Source organism: Helicoverpa zea, chromosome 28 (assembly GCF_022581195.2).
Source record: "Helicoverpa zea isolate HzStark_Cry1AcR chromosome 28, ilHelZeax1.1, whole genome shotgun sequence".
In the NCBI taxonomy this organism is placed as follows: domain Eukaryota; kingdom Metazoa; phylum Arthropoda; class Insecta; order Lepidoptera; family Noctuidae; genus Helicoverpa; species Helicoverpa zea.
The window spans coordinates 5,954,018-5,974,691 of record NC_061479.1 but is presented as its reverse complement, the minus strand read 5'-3'; the positions used below and the strand labels follow the sequence as shown (position 1 = coordinate 5,974,691).

The following is a 20,674-nucleotide window of genomic DNA, read 5'->3' as shown; positions in this document are numbered from 1 at the left end:
TCTTATTGTCTATTTGAAACTTCTTCGTGCGCTGTAAATACGAGCAGCAACGGAGGACGCATCTAAATGGGCGCGTTACTTGCCGCGCTTTTACTAGTGTTGCCAGTATGTCGATAGAGGAAAATTTTCTTGTAAAGAGGTTATGTTTTGGTTTTTTTTCTTTATTTTTATACTCAATACCATCAAATATTTGAACAGACTGTAGATGTAGGGCACTAAACGGCTTACGTTATAACCGAATGTCCTAATTTTTATTGTAGTTTTTCTATGGCATAAATCACATAGCTGGATTTAAATCATTTTTGAGACAGTTACTAATTTTTGTAGTCTTATTTTCTAGTCTAGTTTGAACTTCTTTCTGCCTGTAAATACGAACAGCTACGGAGGACGCATCTTAATGGGCGCGTTGCTTGCCGCGCTTTTACTAGTGTTGCCAGTATGTCGATAAAGTGGGGGTGAGGGGAAAAATATTGTTGTAAAAAGGTTTATTTTTTTTGTTTATTTTATTCTTAGTCACAACATCAAATATTTAAACAGGCTTTACAACTAGGACACAAAACAGCTTACTTATAATCTATTTCGTAATTTTCATCGTACTTTTTGTGTAGCATAAATCACACAAGTGAATTTGAAGTGTCACACCATAGTTGCGTAGATTAGATCTCACGGGACGCAGATGAAACATCTGGCAAAAGCTAGTTTCTGCCATATAAGCGAAAATTCAATTTTCCCCCAAATGTAGGTACAAGAAAGTCCCAAAATCCGCAGTTTTGTAACAATCACACCTGAAAACAAACGGACAAACATTCCCAGCTAACAAAACTACTGGTTACTTTGTCTCAATATTTATTTAGGATCTCGTAACAGTACAACTAAGTAAACATACAAAAGGTTCAGTTGTATCTAAAGTTCAAATAAGATAGGACCATGTCATAGCGAAACAGAAATCTTAGCTCTCCTACACGTTTAAAAAGTAAGCGTTAATGTATATTACTCGCACTCAGATAAAGAGTTTTTTTGCTTGTCCGATTTGAATTTATTGCAATTGCCAACCTGCGTGAAGTCGACCGCAGCTGCACTACTGGTATGTATGTATATACATGAAACCGTTTTGGATCGAAGCGGCAGCAGCATGTGCAGTCGCTCTCACCTATCAACTGATTTCATGCAGTCACTGCAAGTCCGGTCGGCAGTTGCGGTCAGCAGTTGCAGTCAGCTTGCATTCAAATAGCCCATTCGTCGAGGAAGGCTACAGGCTATTTTTCATCTATGTCCGTGGACTAATTTCTACAGCTCGCGACTTAAACCGCAAAAAAGACCACATATTCGCGAGGTAATTCCCACATGTGGTGACTTAAAGCGCCAAAAAAGAACACGTTTATTCATTTATTCCCCTACAAACCAAACAAATACTTCGACTCCTAACCAATGTTCTTTTAGATATGTTTTTTTTAAAGATAACTAGTAAGTTTGTATATCTATAACTAGCCGTTTTCCCGCGGTTTCACCCGCGTCCCGTGGGAGCTACTGCCCGCACCGGGATAAAATATAGCCTATGTTACTCGCAGATAATACATATAACTTTCTAATGACGAAAGAATATTGAAAATCGGTCTAGTAGTTTTTGAGTTTATTCATTACAACCAAACAAACAAAGTAACTGTTTATAATATTAGTATAGATGAGTAAATATTGACTTGTAAATAAATTACTATACAATTTATACCTAGAATTTTCTACAAACCGAACCTTCTGTCTAACCTCTACAGTACCCTTTCTTCACTATCTCCACTAATATTTTCCGCCCCTTATTTACGTTATGAACAAACGTACCGTAATACCGTGCCTTTCCTTTCCTTTCCTGCTAGATAACTAAGCAGGAAAATTGACGCAAAAATTTATAAAAAAAACATCGAATTTTGTAGGAATTTTGCGCTGAAAAATTGTTGGTGCGGTATTTTTATGAGCGATGCGGGTCGATAAGTGTGATGTTTTTGTAATTGTAGTGATTATTTTTCCGACCCAAATATCGACCAATAGAATTGCACCATTCGACGTCACGTGGTACAACCTACATGGTATTATACTGAAAATTTTTTGAATATTTTCTCTGGTCGTTGCTACGTCAAACTGACAGGTTGTGGCCGACATTTGGGACGGAAAAATAATCTCCCGAATACCACACGAGCTTCATAATTATCTGGCATTTCCCTCAAGGTTCCCTGCAAACAAATAAAGTCGTCAAGTTTTTCAGGAAAAATCACTCGCGCTTCGCGCTCGTTATTTTTTAACATGAAAAACTTGACTCCTTCATTTGTTTGCAACGAACCTATCGGAAAATACCCGATAATTTTGAAGCTCTTGTGGTATTATAAGTGATAATTGTTGGTTAGAAGGACCTACATAAGTAGATGAATATTATATGTTTGAGGTATTTTTACAACATAGTAAAAATACCTCAAACATATTCGCTTCTAATTTACCTACTTGATATAGAGGACTGATTTATTTAGATATTAAACAATGTTTGGACACAATTTCATTCATTATTATTAGATATTGTAGCGATTCGACCCACATTCGCATGGTTAAAACTCAGATAGGTACAAAAACCTTCATATTAAGTCCCTCTACGTATTGGAGAACATAGCATGAAATACCGATCAATATTTTAAGTGTTTATCGTGAACAGACAGATCTGACAGATGGCTTTGTTTTGTAATACGTAATGATTATATTTAATTTTGAAGTCGATAAAAATCTATCGACAACTTACGTCACATCACTACGGCTTACTAACGACGGCGCGCCACTAGAAACTAGATGTATTCTGTATGCAATCGTGAACCAAATGTCTCCTGGCTTTAACATTTTGATTTTTTTTTGTACAATTTATGCTTATTAATATTGTAAATAAAATATCGAAAACAAAATAACTCTTAATGGCTTTCAGGCCAAAACTACATAATTATCTGATTCAATATTTCAATTCTAGAAACTGGGAAATGACATGGGTACTTTTTAATCGAGTACAGAAAGTAACATCCAGGATACCAATATCATACGACTAAAAAGTTCTTTTTATTTGTGTGTTTAACTTACACGCTAATCTCCGCAACTATTAGACCGATTTGTAAAATTATTTTAGTGTAGGATAGACCCAGTTATGAAGGAAGGCTTTATCCGGGTGCACGGAGTCAGTTCGTAGTTTCTACGGGATCTGAAAATGCAAGCGGAATCTGGTAACTTATATTTTAGTTTGCGTCTAAACACGTGAAATGGTTACCTCGAAATATAGGAAAAACTGCAGAAAAATAGCTAAATTTAGAAGAAAGAACTCAAACTGACCGTTTTCCTAAGCTAATCAATGCAACCCCATCAGAAATTAAGGATAGACGGCAAAACAAACGTAAAAACAAATTCTCTTGCTCCCAATCAGTGAAATAAAACAAATAGAAAAAGCCGGCCAAGTGCGAGTCAGACTCGCGCACTAAGTGTTCCGTACCTACAGAGAAAAAGAAGGGTTAAAAATCACATTTGTTGTATGGGAACTCCCTAAAATATTTTATTTTACAACAACCTTCTACATGTGTTTATGTTTGGACTTTAAAAGAGACTGTGACCCTTGAGTCTGTTCCGATGTTTCCTATCAAGGTTTTGCTGAAAATTTGCCGTGTAAAAGGGTTGTTTACAACCTATTTGTAAAATAAGTATCATTCATTAATCAAGTTTTAAGTAACTGTTTGGTGTAAAATTCTGATGAATCTGTGATTTCATATGTCTATCTGTCACGGTTATTGAGATACAGCCTACTATCAGACGGACGCCGATGTCTAAGTAATAGATAGGGTCCCGTTTTTCCCTTTACATACGGAACCCTAAAGAGTAGCATTCATGTCCTTTTTCCAGTCATTTTCTTTTCTCCCTTCGAGCGCCCTTCAATTTAAACTGGCTCGAAAACGATAATTAAAAAGGAAAAATCAGGCAGCCATCTTTGCTTTTACGTTCGGAAATCCTCTCGACGTGTTTCCCGCTTTCGCAATTAGCTCAATTTCTGAACGCGACGTCCCGTGTTGCTAGAGTGCAAAATTTAATTTGTTTGATTTTTTTCAAGTGGTCATTATTTTAAGGGAGTTTGGTAGTAAGTTGAGGACTCTCAAATTATTTTTGATGGTTTAAGAGAGCAGGTTAAAGATTTGAAAACTGCTTGAAAAAGTTACATCTTTCAAAACAACCTAGGCACGCAGAAAAAATGTTAACGGCCTTCTTATTACTTTCGTTCAAAACTTCAGCTTTATTTGATTTTGAACCTTTTGACTTTTTTTTGAAACTTTATTTATCCGTGAGAGAATTATATTTATCTACCTACTAATATTATACATAAAAAAAAAATATTTCAAAAATTATCCTGATGCCCGGAGAAGTTTCCATAGGACGTGAAACCGCTGGCGAATCTCAAATCAAATTCACACCTTATATGTGGCAACTACTTCAAGCACTCGAATAAAAAGTAGCCTATAGCATTCCTCGATAAATAGGCTAACAGTGAAAGAATTTTCCAAATTGGCCCAGTGGCTCCTCTCTAGCGCGTTCATCATCATCATCATCATCATCAGCCTATCGCAGTCCACTGCTGGACATAGGCCTCTCCAAGTGCACGCCACTGAGATCTATTTTCGGCCTCTCGCATCCAGCTCCTGCCAGCCGTCTTGCGCAAGTCATCACTCCACCGTGCTCTAGCGCGTTCAAACAAACAAAACTCTTTAGCTTCATAATTCAAGAATATATCAAAGTCAAAAACGTTTATTGAAACTAGGCTAGTTTTTAGCACTTTTTCACGTCTTTACAAAAGGACAGCACCCCCAAAACGACCTTTCACCACTTCCTAGTGTTATGTCTGGGAAGAAGAAGTGGTGAAGAACAAACTTCCCAGCAACACAGCTGTCTATTACTATATACTATATATTTAACCAAACATCTGACAAGCAGCATCTTTTTCAAGTGCAGAGATGACAAAAATAGTAACATTTATTTTAGACCACGATCAATAGTAGACTGTCGAGTGTCGAAATGAATGCACTAAAGGTCGAGAGATTTCGATTGACCTTTGATGCAGAAAGGTTCGGTGTTTGGTAAATGCTGCGTTGAGTTTTGGGGTTTATTTCTGTTTATCTCGGGGATTGGGGATTTTAGTTGATATATTTTGGAATTGATGTATGGGAATTAGTTTAGATACGAATTAAAGTAATGAATCTTTAGAGTAAATATATGTAGTATATTTTGTACTTCTGACATATTTCTCCAATCTATGCTAATATCATAAAGAGGAAAGTTTTGTTTGTTTGGCCTCGAAAAGCTTCAAAACGACTGCACCGATTTGTAAAACTGCTACGATTTCTTTCACAGGTGGGAAGCTACACTATCCCCGGGTAACATGTCCCTTTATCCGGGTACAGAAAGTTTCCAGGGGACGTGAGAGAAACCGCGGGAAGCAGCCGATAGAGCTTCTAGTCTTGAGCAAATACGTTACCTCCGTATACGCTTTCCTTCCCAAAAATAAACTCAAAAAAAAGAACTACTCCATTTTTGACTATTATTAAACCGATACGCAAAACAGATCAGCAGTATTAGAATCACGTGCGACCTCCGCTCTAGCCGACTTTATTGTATATTTATGCTAAACATTTGATTTGTAAGCGTGCTCGTGTGTAGGTGGCTTTATAGCGCAAGTTGTGGGGTATGTAGCTGCGCGCAGATCGAGAGCTAACGAATCGCGTGTGGAACTTTTTTGAGGCGATGTTCGATGACTATATGAATATTTAAGACTAGCTTCTGCCAGCGGTTTCACCCGCATCCCGCGGGAACCTCTGCACGAACCCGAAAGTAGCCTATAGCCTTCCTCGATAAATGGGCTATCTAACACCAAAAGAATTGTTCAAATCGGACCAGTAGTTCATGAGATTAGCGCGTTCAAACAAACAAACAAACTCTTCAGCTTTATAATATTAGTATAGATGAAGTTATGTGGTCTTTAAATTATAAATAGGGTTAATCTGGATATTCAAACACTTACAAAGTGGGCTATAATAAGTGTTATATCTAAGTAGTAAAATTCTGAAGTGTTTTATTTTATTTGATTAAAAAAGGAACAACAAACTCATTGAAGTGTTATAATGAATCCCCATTATAACACTTAAGATTTATATAACATTTTAAAAGACAGGGTCGTGTCAAATGGCGGTAATGCCTTCCTCGATAAATGGGCTATCTAAGACTGTAATACTTTTTGAAATAGGTTTATTAGTTCCCGAGATAAGCACGTTCATACAAACTCTGCAGTTTTCTCCTATTAGTCAATCAGACTTAAATCGATAGTCCAAAAATTCTTCACGTGAAAAGCTCCCGAAAAACCGCATCGACACTGCGCCAAAGTTTAAAATATTCACGAGAGAAACACCAATTGTAAGCAATACAGACCTACTGGTTCCGTAGGGGTATTCTTACGGCACACTGCAAACTTTTAGTCGCCCGATAGTTTGTTTGGGCTCATAAATATTATTATTTATTAGAGTAAATAACATTATTTATTCGGAGGGCACGTTTTAGAGGGTAAAGAACCAATCCTTCAAGTATGAGTGCGTGGGTTCGATTCCAGGTCAGGCAAGTACCAATGAAACTTTTCTAAGTTTGTATGTACTTTCTAAGTAATTCTTAGACACCAATGACTGTGTTTCGGATGGCACGTTGAACTATAGGTCCCAGGTGTCCAGGTGTCAATCAAATGCTCATCTTTGGCAGTCGTTACCGGTGGTCAGAAACCAGTAAGTCTGACACCAGTTTATCAAGGAGTATTGGGTTGCCCGAGTAACTGTGTTGAGGAGATTAGATAGGCAGTCGCTCCTTGTGGCACACTGGTACTCAGCTGCATCCGTATAGACTGGAAACCGACCCCAACATAGTTGGGAAAAGGCTCGGGACATGATGATCTGTTAGTTTGGGCTCATAAATCATTATGAAGACAAATAGTAGTACGCACATTACAAAGATCAGGTATTTAGCCGGTATCAGAGCGACTGAAAACTTTGATTGGAATCAAGATTTTCTTTTAAATTGCCATCCATCGGGTCAACTGTCGCCCGACTGTTTAGTTTGCAGTGTGCGGTTGTTTTAGGGTGAAACTTCAACATATGTATAGATCTTTCTCTGGAAACGAGGGTAAATAAACAGTTCGAAGACAATACTGTATAAATATGATAAGAACCAATCTTAGGAAGAGGTAGGGTTGTGCTGAAAGGGTTTCTGAAGTCGTGTAGTAGAAGGCAATATGTCCGAATTACTATATTTTTCACTGAGCGACTATTTGTTATGAATTGATTGTGAAACAATGAAGAGTTTATTAAATGAGAGGCGAAAAAAATTTTATGCCCCTGTTTTTTTTTAACATGTAGGTAGGTAAATCTGTAAAAAAAAAAAAAAAAAAAGTTCCTTTTTAAAGATTTGTGTAACAGTGTTGGTTAAAACCTTTTTGCTATACATATAAATACCATACCACAGACATACCCACTCTATTCACAAAAGACTACAATAACCAAAGAATACTTACAAAACACCCCGGAATACCCAGGAATCACGGAGTAAGAAAAGAAGAGTAGAGATGCCATAAAGCAGGTAAATAAGTCAGGCGCCTTATTTTAGCTCTAGTACGCACGGTGGGTCTGACCAAAACGATCAGTTACGATCAAGCGAAGCGTTTGGGTTCTTTGAGACATCTGTCAACGATTCTTCTTATAACAAAAATGGTAGGTTCCAAAGAAAGTGTAGAAGAGCAGAGACAGTAACGCTAGTCGTCCCCCGAACACCCGCATGTTATCGCGCTACTTTCTTAGTAGATTTTGCTTTGTGGCACCTCCGCTAGTCATTTTGTTCTCCATGCCCGGAATGGTTGTAAAGACAAAATCAAGTGGAGGAAGGAAAATCAGCACCCGCCTTCGTAATTAAGTAAAACATTTACTCTGAGATAAGATTACTTCGACGTCCGTTGCTGTTTTTGTGAGGAAGATAGTAAAAACGTTTTGTATTGAAAAGGCTTTGGATTTGTTATAGTAAAATATATTACTATACTTTTACTTATACTACACTGTTATTTTTTGTTCGTTTGTAACCCAAAAGGCTTCAAAACTAATGAACCAATTTGATAACTTCGTTCACTATTGGAAAGCTTTACTCTTCTCGAGTAACATATGTTTTATCCCGGACATACCTTCATTAGGTTACATTTGACAGCTTAAACAAGTCTTTCAGATAATAAAAGAAAAGCAGTAAAAATGACCTGACCCAACTGTTTCCCACGGTTTTGCCGGCCACCCTGTGAAACAATTTCCATACCCGGATATAATATAGCTTACGTTACCCACGGATAGTATAGCTTTCCAATTTTTTCCTCATTAGAATATTGGTATACATAGATAGAAAAAGTATAGATTACTTTTTAAATGAAGCCAAACTCAGTTCCAAACATAGGAACAGGAAACTCAACATGAAAAATCCATAGCTTCAAAAACTTGATTGGTAAAAAGGTTACACCAATTTTCTCTCCAAGGAAAGCTGAAAAACGCTGAAAAACTTCTTTCATCCAACCCTGACGCTGCAGAATGTTGGTAGCATGCACAGTACTCAATATTTGAGCAGATGCGCGGGCCCGCTATGTTATTTTTATTCGACCTATATGAAAATGTAACCCCTGTGTAGGGTTGGGAAGTTATCGATATTTTTGTGTCGATAGTCGATAGATGATTTGGGTGATGTGAGGTTTTTATTTGTACGCGTGTCGAGTTATGATGCATTTTGATTTTGGTAAAGGTTTTTTACATCTTTATAGTGACTGTAAGTTTTCATGTTACAGAGTTGATCTTTTCTCACGTTTGTAAGTAGTTGTGTCAAAGATAAATGAGACAGACGTTTCTTTATAAAAATACTGACGCTACTAAATGAAATGCAATCGGTATCACCTAAACCAACATTATAGGGAGGATTTTTTTTTGTTTGTTATGAAGCTATATCCTCGAGCGATATAAGTTATACATATTTTACACTGGTACGGAAAAAGTTTCCCCGGGACGCGGGTATAACCGCGAGAAACAACTAGGTATAGTTTATAACAATAGATCCGCACACTATATCCCTACTAATATTATAAATGGGAAAGTGACTCTGTCTGGTTGTCTGTTACGCTTTCACGTCTAAACCACTGAAGTGATTTTAATAAAATTTGGTACAGAGATAGAGTTGACCTTGAGAAAGAAAGTTAGTTTTTATCCCGAACTTTTGAAGAATTCTCTTGGAAACGCGATATGACCGAACGGGCGAAGCCACGGGCGAAGCCGCGGGCGGAAGCTAGTGTACGTATATGTAATTCAACACTACTAGGCTTACTATGCCTGCACGAGTAGATAGGTTTTTTGTCATTGTATTAACTTTGGCGAATGATCAATTAGTTCACATTTATAGAGTCATGATGACTTAATTAATAAATAATTAATGTATTTAGTGATATGTCAACACGACGTATGAGGCAGCCGCCTATATATGACCCAACCTATCTCAATAGGAAACCCATATCTTAAGTTATGTATTTCATTTGTGAAAGTTTTACAATAAACAAAACCACAAACTCATCATCATCATCAGCCCTTTTTGTTGTTCCTCTACAAGGTATAGGCTTCTTTTCGTATACAGAAGGAATTACCGATGATTACAACGCTTGCTTAAGGCGATTTCAGACTTTTTAAGTCCAGGTTTCCTCAGCGATATTTTCCTACGCACATAGAAATGCATGAATCAGAAGAAAAACTACATTAGCCTTAACATAGAATTGTACCCGCACACTTACACACCCCACCCGTACTATAGAGGGCCACAGCACTTTAACCACTGGGCCACCACAACATCTTTCCTTAACAACTTAGGTGTCCCATGTTACAATCCCATCAATAGTATTAAAATACAATTCAATACCTACTTTTACAACACCAAACTAATTACAAAATAACTTACTAAATTAAAACATTTTTCGTAAACTTAATGTGAATTAAAAACATCATAGCATTTAGTACCTGTCAATTAAGAACAGTTCACGGCCAGTCAAACTTAACGCTAAACATAGATTATGATGTTTTAATTATAGTTATCTAGCTATAATATCATAATTTAGGCAGTGGTGATGTAAACATGGAAATGACTCAGAAATTTGTAATCAGTTATTTTATAGTTAAACTTAAAAACGATGACTCAAATTCAGCTGATAAATCAGCGCTTTTCAAAATCCCTTCACTTCAATAGTTTTTGGCTTCATGAAGTTTGTTTCATTTTACTACAAAATAAGTTAAGTTAAAACGCGCTAATCTCCGGAACTACTGGACAGATTTGAAAATATACATGCATATTGTATGACTTGGCGACTCGGTCACTACTGAACGCTTCTGAGCTTACACATAAAAAACAATGAGCATTAACATTTATACACACAGCTATAGCATAACCGCTTTCGTGAAACAAAACATCTATTCTGACATAACCCCTCAGATCAGGTGATAACTCATAATACCGCGTACCCAATATTTAGTCACAACTAATTAGTCAACTTACCATTCACAGCCTTTTTAGGAAACGGCTAGCCAGATGATGACATATAAGGAAACTACTAAAAGGAAGCCTCAGGCTAATATAATGTAATAAATAATGTTTTATCAGACCTACTTATACATAGCCTACGCATATTATTATACCTGAGGCTGTTTTAAGAAATAAAGTGAAACCTTAACTAAAATAATGTGTTTAAAGTGTCTATCAAAACACATTGAAGGTGAAATTGTTTCAATCAAAAGCCATCAGATTATATTAATGTGGTCAAGAGTAACGTAATCCTTACTGATATTATAAACGCGAAAGTAACTCTGTCTGTCTGTCGCGCTTTTATGCCAAAACTACTTAATAGATACACCCATAGGTCACTTAATAATTACTACTTACAAAAGAAACTTAATAATTAAACTTTACACATCACCAAACAAACAAAAATTTATCGACACCCAACAAATTCACATATCGACATCTCCCCGTCACTATACCAGAAAATTCACCCTTTCCTATTTTGGCGCCCTCGGAAAATACACGAATTTGTATCTCAATGCGAACCTCTTCTATTATTTAAGTAATATTAGCATAAATTCCTGGGCCCAGATGGAGCCTGCCTATGTTCACGCCTCGAACGGTTAGGGATCGGCAGGTATGTAATTTAGTTAAGCCAATTTCGTTGGCGTATATTTAATTATATTTTTTGGTAGGAAATTAGGCGATTTCGCTCTTGAGGATAAGTAATAACACGCATCGATTGAAGGTTAAGCAACGATGGGGTTGATATATCCATGTGGATAAAAACCCCGAATGAATAAATACCGTCTTACCACAAAAACTTTTAAACGTCAGTTTATGCCTTGTCTAAAAAAATGTCAAATTATGACGTTGACATATGGTTCATTTTGCAGCCAAAATTTTATTAGACAAGTGTAAAACAGGGTTTAAAGTTTTTGTAGTAAGGCCCTTAAATTTTAAAAAATAAGCAACGCTTAGCGCAGTCATCTTTAGTCCACCTATGTCTTTATCAATTTCTCTATGTTTTGGAAGGCATGTTAAACTCCCGGCTGCCGTTTGAACATCTTTGGCAGTCATTAAAGGTAGTCAAAAACCAGAAAGTTTAACAATCTGCCTTGCAGGCTATCGGGTTCGGGTAACTGGGTAGAGGAGTTCCGATAGGCAGTAGCTCCATGTGGCACACTGGTACCTACTCAGCTGCAACCGGTAAGACTGAAAGCCGTCCCCAATATAAGTAGGTAGTTGGGAAAAAGACGTGGCTGTGGGATTGTTCGCGCGAGTTACCGCGGCCCCGGCACCCTGTGGGTGCCAGAATGAACATGGTGGGTTTTAGTCAGTAAGAGTCTGACACTCCCTCACGCTGCACCCACAGCGGGAGGAGTCTTTTGATGATTTCCTACAAAAGGCAGATGTTCGTATTATGTAAATGCATGCAATACTCATTTGACGTATGCTTGCATCCTTATAATAAATAATTAAGGATGTTACCAAATGATAATTTCTGACTTGCAAGTTTGTATGATTTAAATCGAGGGACTTAGATAAGGTCTGCTTTCTTCAAAATGATATAATTACGGATTAAATTGACAGTATAGACTAAATATTTAATGCTTTATCTTTTGGTAATAAAGTGATACATTTAGATAATACCTACATACCTGTTGTTTCAAGTACTGAAAAATAATTTGCGAGGTACTTTAATCCGGATCTGTAAGTTTTCAGTAGGTCTGATACCGGCTAAATACCTGATCTTTGTAATGTGCGTACTACTGATAATATGTAGGTACTTAATGTGTTCATACTGATTTATGAGCCCAAACAAACTATCGGCTAGGAATTTTGCTGGGTACCCTTTGGGCCGATTGTGCAATAATCAGTTAACTTCTATCTGAAGAATAAATATGGCAGTTGGACATATTTTCTTTATGAAACAGCTGTCAAAACGGTAAAAATATTCTTCAGCTATGTATAAAACAACTATGAACCAACAAAATTAACAAAAAATGCATTAGAACAAATAAAGTAAAACGGAGGGTACCTAAATAGAAATTATCATAAATTCACACATGTTAGAACTAGCATAAACGGTGGGCCGCTAAGTGAGCGTGATGAGATGTGTGTGGTCTAAGTGATGACGGAGCAAGGTGTAAGCGGAAGCGATTAATTTAAAGAAGCAATAAATTTAAAACCGAGTCTAATTCGCACATTATGAGTTCGTTAAAACTGATAAAGATGACGTTTGTTATATGGGATCCCCGTATTTTTTTTTAATGATCTTGGAGGCTACAGAAATAACATCATTTGTGAAGATGAAAATTGACATACGTCACACACATATTTTGACATGTAGGTAAATAACTTAAGATAAAACAATTGAGGTATCATGTAACAAAAGGTAAACAATCTCGATAGGACTTTTTCCGCAAATACACGTCAAACAAATAAAATACTACTTAAATTGTGTTTCAATTGGTAAGTATATCTTATTCCTGTATTTACCTTTCACTATTTTCAGCAGCATTTTATTTTTAATCTGAAAAATTATACCATGCTTGTATTTCTATGCCTACAAAAATAAAGTAGGTATACATAAAAATTTCTACAACCCGCGTTCTCCTCTACTTTACACCACACACCATCACACTTGTTTTCCTATTAATTACTACATAACTGGTTCTGTTTCACACCAGTTCCTAACGGGGTAAACAATAAGAATCGTGACTATACCCATTAGTAGCCATCATCGTTTTATTGACTCAATGTTTGTTATTTTTTCGTGGGTAAGGAATTTTCTGTTAACTTGAGGGACCAATACATCGGGGGATTGTTCGCGTGAGTTACCGCGGCGCTGGTACATAAAAGGTTTAAGAAGGAACATGGTGGGTTTTAGTCAGTAAGAGTCTGACACTCCCTCACGCTGCACCCACAACGGATGGGGTCATTTGATGATTTCTCACAAAAAAAGACCAAATACCACGGACATAGAATAATAGACAGATTGGCAATCGATTGAATTTAATGGAGTCAAAACTGAAATACATCAGTTTAGTAACTTTTTCATCTGTGAGTAAATATGTGCTGCTTTCCTCTACGATGTCGATATTAGTGGTGTTTCTTGATTCCCATCACAGAACATAAACATGTTTTTTAAATGTTCTCAGGTACGGAAGAATGACAGATAAGGCAGGAAGATGATGATGGATTTGAACTTCCTTCAAAGTGCTTTTAAAGCAAAGACAGTTTTATTCTTAAATAGCATACTGTCCTAGTCTATTCTATTACATGGTCATAGACGCATTTTGATTTCTGAGCGCAAAGTCCATTGGTTATGCTCATTGAACTCTGGCCTAAGCAAGTGCGTAGTGGCTATTTATTAGAATACATAATTATGTAGAATAGGTCCAGTCTTTGTTTGTAAGAATTAAACGACGAAGTTGGGTAAGGCGATAAGTAAGAAAAATCTTTCAAAAAGAAGTGTAAATTACTTTTACTTACTGTAATAAATGGGTTTTCTAGGAAAATAGACAATATAAATCTATGATTTAGTACATAGTAATATCATAGAGTTGAAGAGTTTCTTTCTTTTCAATAACTACTGATTCAATTTTTTTAGTGTTAGATAGTCCAGTGTTTATGGCTAATTTTTATCCGGGTGCGTCAATAGTTCCCACAGGACGGGGTAGAAACAACCTCTGATAGAAGCTACTTTGTTATAATATCAAGTTAAGCCGAAATACGTCCCATAAAACTTCATGCAAGACTCTGGAGCAATTTTTCAAAATAAAACTTTAGTTTGTACAAAAAATCATATCTACCAACAACATCAAATACCAAAATGATTGAACATTCATTAAGCAACATCTCACAAAAAAGACGCGCCGAAAAATTCTATCTCCAAAATTCATTTCAGCAGAGTCCCTTAGTTAACCCTAAAATAAAGGGTCCCAGAGTCCGTTATTACACTGTATTAGGGACATCGCACGGGTTGGTTGTCCCATTTCTTTGTTCTGCCACTTAAAATTTTTGAAGTTTCCCCCGAAAATGTTTTTGAGTTTGAACTTTCCTTTTCTCGTTAGGTAAGGTCTCGAAATGAGGTTTTGGAGAAATCTGACCGGATGTTTGGTGGATTCAGTTTATTATTAGTTCTCAAAGTTATGTATGATAACAATAATAATAAGCAGATCCTAGTCTTTTCCCAAATATGCTGGGGTCGGCTTCTAGTCTAAACGGATGCAGATGAGTACCAGTGCGCTCAATATCCTTTGGCGAGACTGGTTGTCAGACTTTCAAGCTTCTGACTACCCATAACGATTAACAAAGATGTTCAAATGACAGACAGGATCCACTATTTTACCGTGCTTTCCGAAATACGAAGGCTCTCGTCATAACAGGATCACGAATCCACCGGCCGACAAACGTTGCTTAACCTTATGATCGATCTACTCTTGCCAGTTAGCCACGAGCTCCTCATTATAGACTAATAAATAACCCCACATAAATCAGAGCATATAACCTACACAAGTAACCATAGAGCTCCGATTCCCAAATAAATAACCTCGTCATCGTTTGGCCCCATAATCCTCAATTTACTGCTTAGATAAGACACCATGCAGTCATGTCATATCTAACGGAAACTCGGCTAATATGGAGCCAAGACTTCCCCATAGATATATAGAATCCCATAATTTACCTCCGCTGCCTCTTGCAGCAAATCTTTCTTCTATTGCGAGCGGAAATATTTCACTTAGCTCAAAAATCTTAAGGTTAACTCATTTCCATAATTAGGTAAACTGGAAAAACATTTTAACTAAGGAGTATTTATCATCGACGAACTGTCTATTGATTTGAGTTTCAAAGAAGTTTCTATTACAAATTGAAAAATAAGTAGCTAAAATATAAAGAGGTTGACCGTCGTGTCGTACTTTCATCAAAATCCCTAAAAAAAAACATAAATCAAAAAAGAAATATGTAATAATTCAAAGCTGTTGTCTTTTCCCACAAACACAGGCTAGGAAGTATATCTCGACGTTATTAAATTCATCCATAACTTGCCGACGCCAATTATACAACGGCCTGGCGTCACTTGCTAGTAATGGCCGCCGTTCCCGCCTTTTTCGCTGTCAAAGCGGTTTTTTCGCGGGAAATCCGAACGATATTCGCCCCTCGAGTTTCTGCATCCTTGACAAAAATCTTGGCTACCGTATAAATTTTAAGTTGCTAGATCTTTTTTCTAAAATTTCGGATAAAATATTCTTTCGAAGATATTGAAGTGGGAATCGGGAAATCTGGCAGCAGTTTCATAAATTAAATTTTCAATTTTGAGATTGGTTTTCACTGTCATTTTCCCGTCTTATGACTGCAGTATGGTTTAATTGAAATTTCACATGGCTGGAAAGCCTATTAACAATTTAATAGTCTACTTTCCATAGAAATTAATCAAAAGCACCAAATATGGATACCGTGTCTTTATAATTAAGGTCTTAATGAGATTTTGTCGGCCGTGTAAAGCTAGATATCTCGTGAACATTATTACTGTTAATATATAATCAAAGGTGTTGAAAGCATCTTTTGATTCTTAAAGTTCAACTTGTCGTAATATTAAGAATATCGTAATATCTTTGCTTTCATTTATTGAAAACCTGTTTTTTCTTAAGTAATAATAAAGTAATAAAAATAATTGATACCAAAGACTGACACATTATAGCCCATTCATCGAGGAAGGCTTTTAGACTTTTTATCCAAGTGCGTGGAGTAGTTCCCATAGGATTTGGATGGAACCACTGGTCGATGTTAGTGAGAAACAATATTAGTAAGGATGGAAATTTGAGTTTCAAAAAGTCTACTAAGTAGTTACCATCATACAAATATTTTCATGTTTCATAATATTATTTCATCCGTCTGGTGCCACAACTTTACACGTTACAGACTTTTCTAGTCAATAATTTAGTCGCATTCCTGTTTAGGTTATCAAAAGTTTCTGAACTCGTAGTTTTAATTCTGAACCGTTCCACATTTTTTTGGGGTTCGTCCCGTCCGACGTGGTCCTATGATTTTCCGGTCCTCTTTTTTTTATATGATTCAGGGCTATGACACAGAACTTTTGATCGGCTAAGTTCTTTATTTAATGTCAAACGTCTTCCGTCTAAAACACATCTATACGTCTTTTAATAATCTGCTCCACAGACTGAGAAGACCTGAGAAGGTATATATCCAATATATGACTTCTCTCGTTAAGCCGGCGTCCCCGAATGCTACTCCGTAGCAGTCGTTGTCAATTACACGTCAGAGACCGTCAGGTGGATTTGAGAAAACTCTGAGACCAGGGACACGAACAAGAATACGGAAAGGTTTTATTCTGTAAAAGTCTGCTACACACCCTTCCGTACACACACGAGAAGTTGTGGGAGAAGTCTTCTTGTCCAGTGGGATGCAGGTTTTATCACCTAGCAAGTGATTTTACAGAATAAAACCTTTCCGTGTTCTTTGAATACCCCACAGCCCCGGCCGTTGGGTAAATTGTTGTATGTAAAAGACGACATAGATAGAAAGGGGAATGAATTTTGATGTCATTGCCGATAGAATCGGTGATTTAAACATTAAACCTGCAGCTTACTCGTTTGATCTATCCCCCTGTCGCTTTTAACTGAACAAACCAATAACATCCTGCCAAATTTTCTACCTGTCCGTGGTGCAGCCTGCTGAACGAAGGACGAGGCTCTGGCGACCGACTGGTGGCGGTATAACCACAGAACACCAACACGTATGCCCAGCGTACTGAGTATGGTCATATCTCCCTAACTTGAGGGAGGCATTTGTACAGCAATGGACGTCTTCCGGCTATGACGAAAAATTCAGGTGCGTCCCAAAGAATCCTTCTAAATGGATATTAGTGTAAACAGATGATAATCTTCCGTTAATTACATACGTGATGCGATATGATAATACGTCCTATTGAGTAGTCTGTTGACGTCAATTAGTCAATCTTTATCATGTGTTACAGCGATTTGGGGTTTTCCAATCTTACGGACGTTGATTAGCAAGAAAACGTATCTCGTAACACTCATTTTTAGGGTTCCATTTTTCCAAATGAAAGCGGGAGTTGGGCAAGACGGCGCAAGATGCAAGTCAAATGCTGCTGTCCTTTAACATCTTTGGCAGTCGTTATAGGTAGTCAAAAGCCAGTAAGTCTGACAAGAAGTCTTACCTATGGATATCTTGTTGCCCAGGTAACGGGGTTGAGGAAGTCAGATAAGCAGTTGTTCCTTGTAAAAGAGTGGTACTGAGCTGTATCTGGTTAGACTGGAAGCCGAATCCAACATAGTTGGGTAAAGGCTAGGCAGATGATGAAGTCCAACATAAACACCTCGTATTCCACTCAGACTAAAGCCTAGGTTTCGTCAAGATTTCTATTTGATGAGCGTTTCTTAGCCTTCTCCCAAGCAAATGATGATTTTGATGTCATAAGTTTCATTAAACAATTTAGCCATCTGTATTGTGTAGATAGATAAGAGTAATGATGACAAGATAAATTCAGATTTATCAAAATAATTTATTGAAAATGAAACTTGCAATTAATAATGACTTAATCAGAAAATATTTCAAAATCATTATGACTTGCTTTTAATTGTCTTGGATTAAATAAAATACTAGCCATAGGAGAGTTATCTGAACAGTAATATCATACCTACTTAGTATCATAATAGAATATCATTTCTTTATTTGCTATGCTTATTTAGTACATTTTTTTATGAGTTCAAAAAAAATAAAACATTAAATGGAAAATGGGAACACCACAATATTTAAACTTTATGCAACGTAATTTACAAAGGTGGACTTAATGCTATAAGCATTCTCTCCAGTCTACCTTAGTGTGATGGTCTTTCTCAGGCTTACACTATTTGTATACCTTTCATTTAAATGGATTCAAAAGTCTTACCATGAAAGCTGGAAGGATTATGTCAAAGTGAAGAGAAGAAAAGATAGTGTTACAAAGAGTGTTACTTGTGAGATGACAGCAGACAGAAGAGTATGGAAAAGAAGACAGGCTGCGCTGAACACAAATAAAATTGGAATAAGAACAGGAGGATAATAATGATGTGGAAACAGCAAGCCTAATTATTTGAATCATCGGAAGTTATACACTGATTTGATGTTTTTTTAGATAAATTTATGACATGTGCTTCAATAAATCAAGGCTTGGACGCAGTAACTTGTCCTACTATCAAGCATATGCAATAAAACAACAGTAATTAATATTAAAATCAAGAAAAGTCACTTACTGCATGTGCATATTCATGAGAGTAGGACTACATTCTGCATCCGAGTTTAGATTTATCGTCTTACAGAATTAATACTAAATATCTTTCCTAACATTCTATGACATGTGTGACAGCAATCAATGATATGAAGCTTCTTCTACACCAAATCTCTTTTACTATATAACAAACAACCTTAAAACTGAAACACTAGAATGAAAATTTTAATTATTGAACTGGGAACTCTATGGAGTCAACAGTTTGGTCAGTGGGTTGTCAGGTTCTTCTACATGAGAGGAACTCTTTGGAACAATTCATAAGAAAACCTGTAATAGGTTTATCCTATTATTAACAGAATAAGTAGAAAGCTACATTAATTTATCTAATTTAGTACAAATTCTTTGTGTGGATAACAAATATTTTATTATTATTATATTTTTTCCATTATACGTATTTGTTTATTTTGGTAACTAATCTAATGTTTGGCTTGTAAATAAGCAAAATCATTGAGCTTAGTCATAAATAAATATTTTTAGTTTTTATGTTATAAGCATGACAGAAATAAAGTCTGAATTGAATGAATACGTAATAGAAACAGTTGTGTTATGTAAATATGCCAGAAATAATCATAATTTGATAAGTATTAAGAACGCGATGCATCTTAGCACTAAAGAAACAAAAGAATGTTTAATTTTATCACATATCATTCACAAAAATACCAAAATATCGCACTTGAAACTAATTTTATGTCAGGCGAATTCAGGCGATTATATTTACAAAATCTTTTACTCACCCGACACCGACGATCTCCAAAAATGTTTAAAAAATTACAATATTTTTTTTTAGGAAATTTCGAGTTCACGATCAAAGAAAAACGAAAAGTATTTCGGACTTTGTTTTGTTTTATTTATTTTTTTCTCGAATTAACGTTATAGTGATGTGACAAACATTGCTGCCAACCACTCAACAAAAAAATATCGATACAAAAAAAATCGATAATCAATGTCAACCTGCGTACAAAGAAGAAAGCTCAAAAGCCTGCAAACCACGTGGAGCGCCAAGGTCGAATTTATGTTTTCAACTTGTCAAGCGCGGCGTGTGATAAATTAATTCTACGGGCCGTTATCGTTCGGCGTGTTAGAAAATATTCAACCTTATTTCTTCGGGCATAAGGTACATTTTCGTCTGCGCAACAAGCCCACGCATAGTCGCCAACCCAGGCAATATATCTTAGGCCGTGTACTGCCCCTGACAGTTCGTAAACAAACTGGAGCTACCGCAACAAAGGGCTACTGTCATTTTGCGCTGTAAATATCAAGTTTCCGACTACAAATATTACGAACAATACAAAATATGGTACCAATAATGGCTATTTTATCGAACGCTCACCGATTATTGACTTCAAAACGACAAAAGAACATCATTTTAATACACTTACCAGAAGAAATCAACACGAGGTTGAGTAACGCAGAGTCATCTGTGGTAAATCTTGCACATATCGATCAGCCTTGCAGTTCTCAAAAACACTGACGGGAGAAAAAAAAGAACGAAGAGGTTAGCACCAAAATTCGTCAACTGGCCGTCTATCACTCGTCACTGTTGTAGTAAATAGAGTTTTTTATTGCTAACCGACGCGTAACGAGTCAGCAAACGTAGTCTGCTCGTTAAATGATTCACTATCAAAATAAAAATAATCCGGCAGACGCTGCGTCGACGGCCGCGCCACTGTCTGTCTGCCGTGCTGTCAATATTCGTCAAAACGAAAATGG

The 20,674-nt window shown here is 36.6% G+C and overlaps 1 protein-coding gene across 1 annotated transcript in view; it reads right to left on the bottom strand.

The window, feature by feature from the left end:
• LOC124643861 (homeobox protein PKNOX2-like) overlaps nt 1–20,674 on the bottom strand; it is a 38,103-nt gene extending 17,429 nt beyond the window's left edge. Inside the window, exon 1 of the mRNA XM_047182983.1 lies at nt 20,344–20,674. The gene's annotated coding sequence lies outside the window, so the exon portion shown is untranslated. The remainder of the gene's footprint in view (nt 1–20,343) is intronic.